The sequence below is a fragment of the Trachemys scripta genome, chromosome 1 (genome assembly GCF_013100865.1).
Source record: "Trachemys scripta elegans isolate TJP31775 chromosome 1, CAS_Tse_1.0, whole genome shotgun sequence".
NCBI classification, from domain to species: Eukaryota; Metazoa; Chordata; order Testudines; family Emydidae; genus Trachemys; species Trachemys scripta.
Window position 1 is genome coordinate 164,046,674 of NC_048298.1, and position 7,772 is coordinate 164,054,445.

Sequence of the window (7,772 nt, forward strand, 5' to 3'; positions counted from 1 at the left end):
ATATGTATGAAAAGTTCAGTGTGTACCAACTTGCAACACTGTATTTGTCTCATAGTCTGTTTAATCTTCTGAGTCAATTGAATGTGTGATCTTTAAAAATAATCCAACCGTGCCTTATTACCTATGATACATTGTAATTATTTCCCTTTCCCTTCTTATTTTACTGAATATACTGTAATCATCTAATTTTTTCCCAATAAATAAGACCTTGTTTTCAAAGTATTACTGCTTGTGCGCCTATTCTTGATCAGAAGACTGTATCCGTGTCCTTTCAAGGGTTAGCAGGATTAACCTGCTCTGGGGAGTCCTCTGCAGGTTGGAGAAAAAAACCCTGGCAATACCCTGGCAATTCCTTTAGGGTGGATCACCACTTTTCTCCACATTTGAACAGAATAATTATAAGCAGGCCAGTACTGAGATACCTTAAGCCCAAATAGTGGGGTAACACCACTGTGACACTGCACCCCATATTCTTCAGTGATATTATTATGCTATTATATAATTATAAAGTATTTTATGCAAGATAAGTCATGTGAGGTGTCACTGGAAAAGTTATGATTTTCTGAATGATTATTCTATTCGTATGCATGTATCATTTTTGTATTTGAAGTTATGAATGTTGACTATGTATTTGTATTTCAAATATAGCTAGACCTGAGTAACGCCCACTAGACAAGATGATTTCAGTCTAGATGGTGAGTGAGGAAGGGCCTATTCAGGGCAATGGACCATTAGGAAAAAACAATAGGCCTTAGGAAAAGCTTATCTCCCACCTGGGGAGCCTTCCTGAGAATGCTACAGACAGCCTCCGAGTAATGGCTGCTATGACTCTACAAGGAAATGTAATGAGACCACACATCTCTAGACTCCATCTTGGGAGGTCAGTATTTTCCACAGACTGGTCTGGGAACTAAGCTTTGGGAACAAAGGGTTCCCACCATATGCAAAAGCTGTATAAGACAGGGAGTGACATCATCTGGTGTTCTTCACTCCCCATCCAAGAAGACTCCTAGAAACACCTGAGGAACAAAGACTCAACTGGGGGAAGTGCTGGACCCAGGCTAAAGGGATTTCTAGCCTGTGAGTGAAACACCTGGGGATTCCAAGCTGTAAAGCAAGTGCAGCTTGCCCCTTAAGAATCTACAGCCTGCTAATATCATCTCTTAGATAGGTTGAGAATCTGCTATTCATATCCAATCTAGTATATTAAGCTTAGTTCGCATTTTTTGTTTATTTGCTTGGTAATCTGCTTTGATCTGTTTGCTATTACTTATAATCACTTTAAAATCTATCTTTTGTAGTTAAATAAAGCAAAACCAAGTTTATTAAACCTGTGACTTGGAGTGAAGTGTGTGGGAATCATAACTTGGGGGCAAAGGCTGTTGCATAGTCCTCTCCACATTGAGGGAGGGGGACAAATTTTATGAGCTTACGCTGTACAGTTCCCTGTGCAGTGCAAGGTGGTATAATTTTGGTTTTATACTCCAGAGGGGGTGCGTGTCTGAGGAGCTGCCAGTTACCTTAGCTGTAGCCTTCCAATCCAGAGGCTGGTCAGAGAGCCTGTATGTAACTACAGCTGGGTGTGTCCCTACCTGTATGTGTGCTGGGGAAAGTGCAGACTGGAGGGCTTTGCAGCTTGTCGCAGCAATACAGTGTGAGAGGGAGTCCAGGCTGGTGAGTCAGGGAGCTCAGTGGTACCCCAGTTCCAGGTGGCACTCGGGGGGAACCTGTCACACCCGCATCTATCTAGATATTTAAATGATTTGTAGATACCATGATAGGCTCTAGGCAAACTTCACCCTTGGGGGAAAAAAGTTTAGAACCTGTGAAGGACTATGACAGTTTCCTACCTCTAATTTGTAATTGGAGTTATTATGATACAAACGTAGCACAACAATGGATGTTTTCATCAGTAGATATGAGGAAATTATAAAATGTGTGGCCTTTTTAACCACAGAAAGATTTTTTTTTGTGGGTTAAAGGACTTTAAAAAAACAAAAACAAAACAGTCCTCATATTTTTGTGGTGATAATAGTATGTTAAGGCACCACCCTGAAACATTTACAAAATGATTTGTCCCCCTCCCCACTTTGGGGATACTCATTTGAATTTATTTTTATAAGAGACATTTAAAGCAGTAGTAAGTGGTGCAAGGAAATGTTTATTTTACTAAGTTATATAGGAAAATAACTTTACCAAAACTATATTGACCATATCTGATTCAAAGAAAAAATACAGTAGGAAAACCTAAGTTTATATAGTTTCATCTGTAAGAAATGGACTTGTTAGCAAACGAGCTTTGAGATGTCTTGCAGTATTACTATGCCTGATGTGACCCATTAAAAAAATCTTGAGAAAAGACCATTTCACTTCAAAGGTTAAAACACAATGCTAAGTTCAAACTTTATTCTCTTGGATTGTGAAATTTGACAATAAGCAGATCTTTAGGATCCTGACCAGGTCGCTATTTTATTTTAACAATGTGAAAACACTTAGATTATTTGTACAGATCTAAAAGTTTTGGAATTAAAGAAAGGCTATGTGCAATTTTAGGACTTAATTGCAAAACTGTCTTGGAATTTTTTTTTGAAGTGCTATTGCTAAATGTTCTTGTGCCACTTAGAGGATATTTTTAAAACACAGTTATGACCGTATGTGAAGCTATGATTTTTTTGTAGACTTCCAGGTGTTCTGTACCACAAATGGAATAGCCCTAAGAGAAGTGTTTTCAGACTTCTTTTAAGTTGAGTCTTTTATTTGTATAACTTACTGTAGATGTAGTAACTGCAGGATTATTTCTGTTTTAGGCACACAAGTTGCCTACTTCTACATATACCTGGTATAGCACTGACAAACTAACAATGTTCCATTTGCAACTGTTGTATGAGTTCTGATTAGCTACGCACCCTGTGTTGCACTATACAGCGATTTTCCCAATGCAATTATTTTCTTCAGTAGGATTTTAAAATGTAGGTTTATTAGTTGGAATAGCTTACACATTTCTAGAATGCCTCGACTCAAGAGATCCCAGTGTTAACAAGTGATAACTTGTTTGTGATAAACAAGTTAGTTACTTCAGCCACCTCTAAAACATAGGTGAAAGCCCATATATATTTTGAGGCAAAACAACAATTATCAGGAACAACTGTATATAATTGCCCCAAAACTTCATTAACGTTAATGTCATTAAGGTTGCCTAGCACTGGCTCATTCCCTTACAGGAGAGTTGCAGCTACTTTTAGACAGGGCCGGCTCTAGGCACCAGCAAAGCAAGCAGTTGCTTGGGGTGGCAAATTTGCAGAGGCGCAAGAATCCAGCATGGGAGCTGAGAATCAACATGGAGCCTTGGGAGCTATAGTTCCTTGGTTAGCTCCCTGCCTATAGAGCCAGCCCTGGAGCAGGGAAAGAACTACATTTCCCAGCATTCCCTTGGCTGCAATTAACAGGAAAGGGAGGGGGAAGGAGTGTGGAACTGAAACTTCATGCTGCAGCTTGCTGTGAATGGTAGCGACAGAGCCAGCTCTAGGTGTTTTGCTGCCCCCACTCCAGCCCTGGGCTCCCCCCGCACCCCCATGTTGCCCCAGGCCTGGGATCTCCCACCACCCGCATCTGCTACCCCAGCCCTGGGCTCTTCTCCCCACACCCACATCCCCTGCTGCCCCAGCTCTGGCCCCCACCTGCACCTCCTGCCGCCCCAGCCCTGGGCTCCCCTCCCCACACCTCCTGCCGCCCCAGCCCTGGGCCCTCCCCCAAAGAAAGAATTGGGTGGACTAAATGGACAGTGCACCTCTCTATCTGAAGTCTAGCAAGGGAGGTACGTGGATCCCACTAGAATTTAAAATGAAAAGTAAGGGAGGGGAGGCTCTACTAGGATCTGGGCAGCTTTAGATACAGTACCAGGCACGTAGGAGGATTTACACTTCTGAGCCATGGAAGCAGAAATTGACTTTTATTTTCCAGATTTAGCTAATATTCAGAAAGGGAATCTAGCACCTGCCTTCCAGATTTGAACACCTCAGAATTCAGCAGTGCTCAAGCTCAATTTGAGCAGCTGTTACTTCATTTCTCCCAAATCAAATATACTGATCCACTATAACTTGCTGTAGAAAAAGTAGAATAAATTGAGCAAGAAATGCTTCCCAGTGGTTATTAGGACTGGAATTGCTATTTTCAACAGCCATTTTTTTTTTTTTTTTTTAGTTTTAATTTTATTTGTTTAAAAGGAAGACAGCGATATTGCATTGGCAAATTCCCCATAGAAACAAAGAATGGAACAAAAGAATAATAAAGGCACCTCAACTTTTCCTCATTTATGTAGGACAGTCTTATAATATGCATCCAGATATCCTTCAATCACACAAGCTGAAAATTGTTCCACTTTACTGCAGTTCTGTAACCATATGGGAACCAATCCTGTCTGTGTTCTGTGCACATCCAAAATTCCTGCTGAATGACCCGCCCTGGGAGCGAGTTACTAGTCATCCAGGGCTGGGGTGGCAGGAGGGTGCAGTTGGGGAGGGGGGAGAGAGCGCGAGCCCAGGGGGGTGGGGGGGAGCCAAAATTTTTTTTGCTTGGGGCAGCAAAAAACTTAGAGACGGCCCTGCTTTTAGAAAAACAAAACACTGTTTCATTGTTTGGTAAACCGGGGAGGTGCCCAAGTCATGATTATATTACCCTAATGCAGCTGCTTAGAGTCTATCAACCTCACCTCTATTTTCCTTGACAATTTTTCAAACATAAAATCAGTGTATGTTGATTTTCAAGCACTTTGAAATTGTGGCCATTAAACTAAAAGCTTTTTTCTCGGGGTAAAGGTTCCAGAAGAAGCACCTCACCTGAAGAACGTAGGCCCCCTATGAGGAATGCACACACAGGGCTGGTACAAGGATGTTTCGCGCCCTAGGTGAAACTTCCACCTTGTGCCCTCCCTCCTCCCTGAGCTCTGCGGCAGCTCCCCGCTCTCTCCACCCTGAGGCACCCCCCCCCCCGCCCCCTCCCCCCCCCGCCCTGAGGTGCCCCCCCGCGGCAGCTCCCCACCCCCCTGGCCCGTGGAGTCGTGTGGCAGCTCCCCACCCCAGCTCACCTCTGCTCTGCCCCCTCCCCGAGCCCTGCGGCAGCTCCCCATCCCCTCCTCCGCCCTGAGGTGCCTCCCCTGCGGCAGCTCCCCACCCACCCCGTCTGCCCTGAGGCTCCTCCCCCGTGGCAGCTCCCCACCCTGCCCGAGGAGCCATATGGCAGCTCCCCACTCCAGCTCACCTCTGCTCCGCCTCCTCCCCGAGCATGCCGTCGCTGCTCCACTTCTCCCGCCTCCCAGGCTTGCAATGCCAATCAGCTGTTTGGTGTCGCAAGCTTGGGAGGGAGAGAAGCAGAGTAGGGCGGCGTGCTCAGGGGAGGAGGTGAGCTGGGGTGGGGAGCAGTTCCCCTGCGTGCCTCCCCGTTACTTGCTGCAGGCGGCCCTCCCCGCGCCCCCCTGCCCCAGCTCCCTCCGCCGAAATGCTGACGACGACCGGGGCGGCTGAAGATCCGGCTGCCGAGGTCGCTGCGGAAGAAAATGCCGCCCCCCAAATGCTAGTGCCCTAGTCGACCGCCTAGGTTGCCTAATGGGTTGCACCGGCCCTGTGCACACACAACGTTCTCACAGAGCTACCAAGGCACCACTCAGATTCACAGTACATGGGCAGTGCTCAGGTTCAACAGCCAGTGTATCCCACCTTGAGCCACCCACTTACTCTGATCTGATATCAGGCTGCTTGTAAACATTGGTGCTTACAATAGAGCCCCAGTCCTGCCACGCATACTCAAGTGTCTTTGGATCATCAGGTTGACTCAAGCCACATTGTAGTTGCAAATTACACCTGAAATGGCTTTTAAAATATTGCTTCTTCAAAGGGCCAGATTGTACCATAGACACCAGCAGAGAGCAATTCTGAGCAGGGAATATCATTTTGGGCAGGATCACAGCTGCAGTTTGAGCCTCAAGTGTATGTATCACAGACACAAACCAAAATTTTGATACTGCGTTTTTGGGGAGACTATCTCAGGAACACCTTGCTCCCACAACTGCAGATTTTGATCTCTAATCCTACTTCAGACCCTGACGATGCACAGTAATTTTCAGGACAGTCCAATCAAGCATGCAGACTTCACAGCCAATTTTTGTAAGTGCTCTAAAAAGTAAGCTCATCTAAACTTTAGCATAGTTACCACTCTGTCATAATAGTGACTAAATTACTGCAAGTGGCTGAGAACTGACTGAAGCTTCAAGGGAATTTAAAGAAGCAAGATCATAATCCAAGTCTCCTTTTAAAAGTCATTTCCAGTAGCTCAAGTGGCTTGAGAGCAAACTGCTTCTTTGGCATGTCACATTTTTTAAGTATTAACACAAGCCTGCTTAGCCTGCAAAATTTCAGATGGTCACAAGGGAAATTGTGGCAATGGGTTTTGACCTTTTCTTTTAAACATGAAAGTGATTGTTGCTAATATGACAAGATGCATGATTTTTGTTTCGGAGAAGATCAGTATGTCACATACGTGGTATTGCATATGTTGCTACCAGCAAGCTCTCAGATAGACTAGAGTGTATTACAGTCAGCTATTACATTTGGATAGTATTAAAGACATATTAATTGCTGTATGCATGTACACCACTCATGTATAGATCTCAGCAGATCACAAAGAGGGGTATCAGCAGCTCCATTTTTCTTGACAGAGCAACTTAGATGTGTTGCAAAAGAACTGCATCAGAGAGCAGAGACCAGAACCCAGAGCTGCAGCCCACACCTTGCTCCAGCCTGCAATGCCTCCCTAGTACCCATCAATTCGTCTGTCTGAATTCCTAGCCTAGCCATGACTTTGCAGCGTGCCTCAGAGCCTTTGCCTGTCTCAGCCGCCTGGCTACAACCCTGCAGCCACTTCAGGAAGGTGGGATTTTGAGCGCAGGTCCTTCTGACGCCCCTAGCCATCTCTAGGTGTGCTAGCGGAGGAGGTGAGCACGCAGTGCTATTCCCCATGCAGACACTGCCTGAGAGCCGCCTGGCCCCACAACTGCTGCAGCCCCCCCACAGCCAGCCCACTGCAGGGCACGGGCAGGGCCGCGCACGCAAGGACTGCGCACAGGCACGCAAACCACAGTTGCCAACTTTCACGTGGTAAATAAGCACCCCGACTTTCACAAAAGGCCAAAAACCAAGCTAATCCCATTTCAAAACAAGGCCAAAACAAGCCAATCCCTAAGAACCACAACACTCTATGTGACTAGATCCGCCCAGTGTGCAGTCTGGGACTGTGGTGGGCCTGCTATGCACCCCTGATTCTCTCTCCACTTGCCCCTGCTTGCCCCCTCCCCCCCACCCCTGCTTGCTGGGAACCGATCAAAAAAATAAGCAACAAGCTATAAGCAAACAAGCAACAAGGTTAGGGTTACCATATTTTGTGCCTCCAAAAGGAGGACACTCCACGGGGCCCCGCCCCTGCCCCAACCCCGCCCCTTCCCCAAAGTCTCCGCCCCCTCCCCTGCTTCCCGCGAACATTTGATTCGCGGGAAGCCTGAAGCAGGTAAGGGGGGCTGTGCGGGGAGGAGGCGCGGCCCAGGCTGGCCCTCCAGCGGCTCCAGCCTGGGTTGGCTCCGGCCCTGGGGTGCCGGCCCTGGCCAACCACCCCCGGCCCGCCCAGCACTGCCGGCCCCTGGGCCCCCGGCCGAGCACCCCCGGCCCGGCCCCCGGGTCCCCGGCCCAGCACCCCTGGCCCGCCCAGCACCCCCGGGCCCCTGGCCC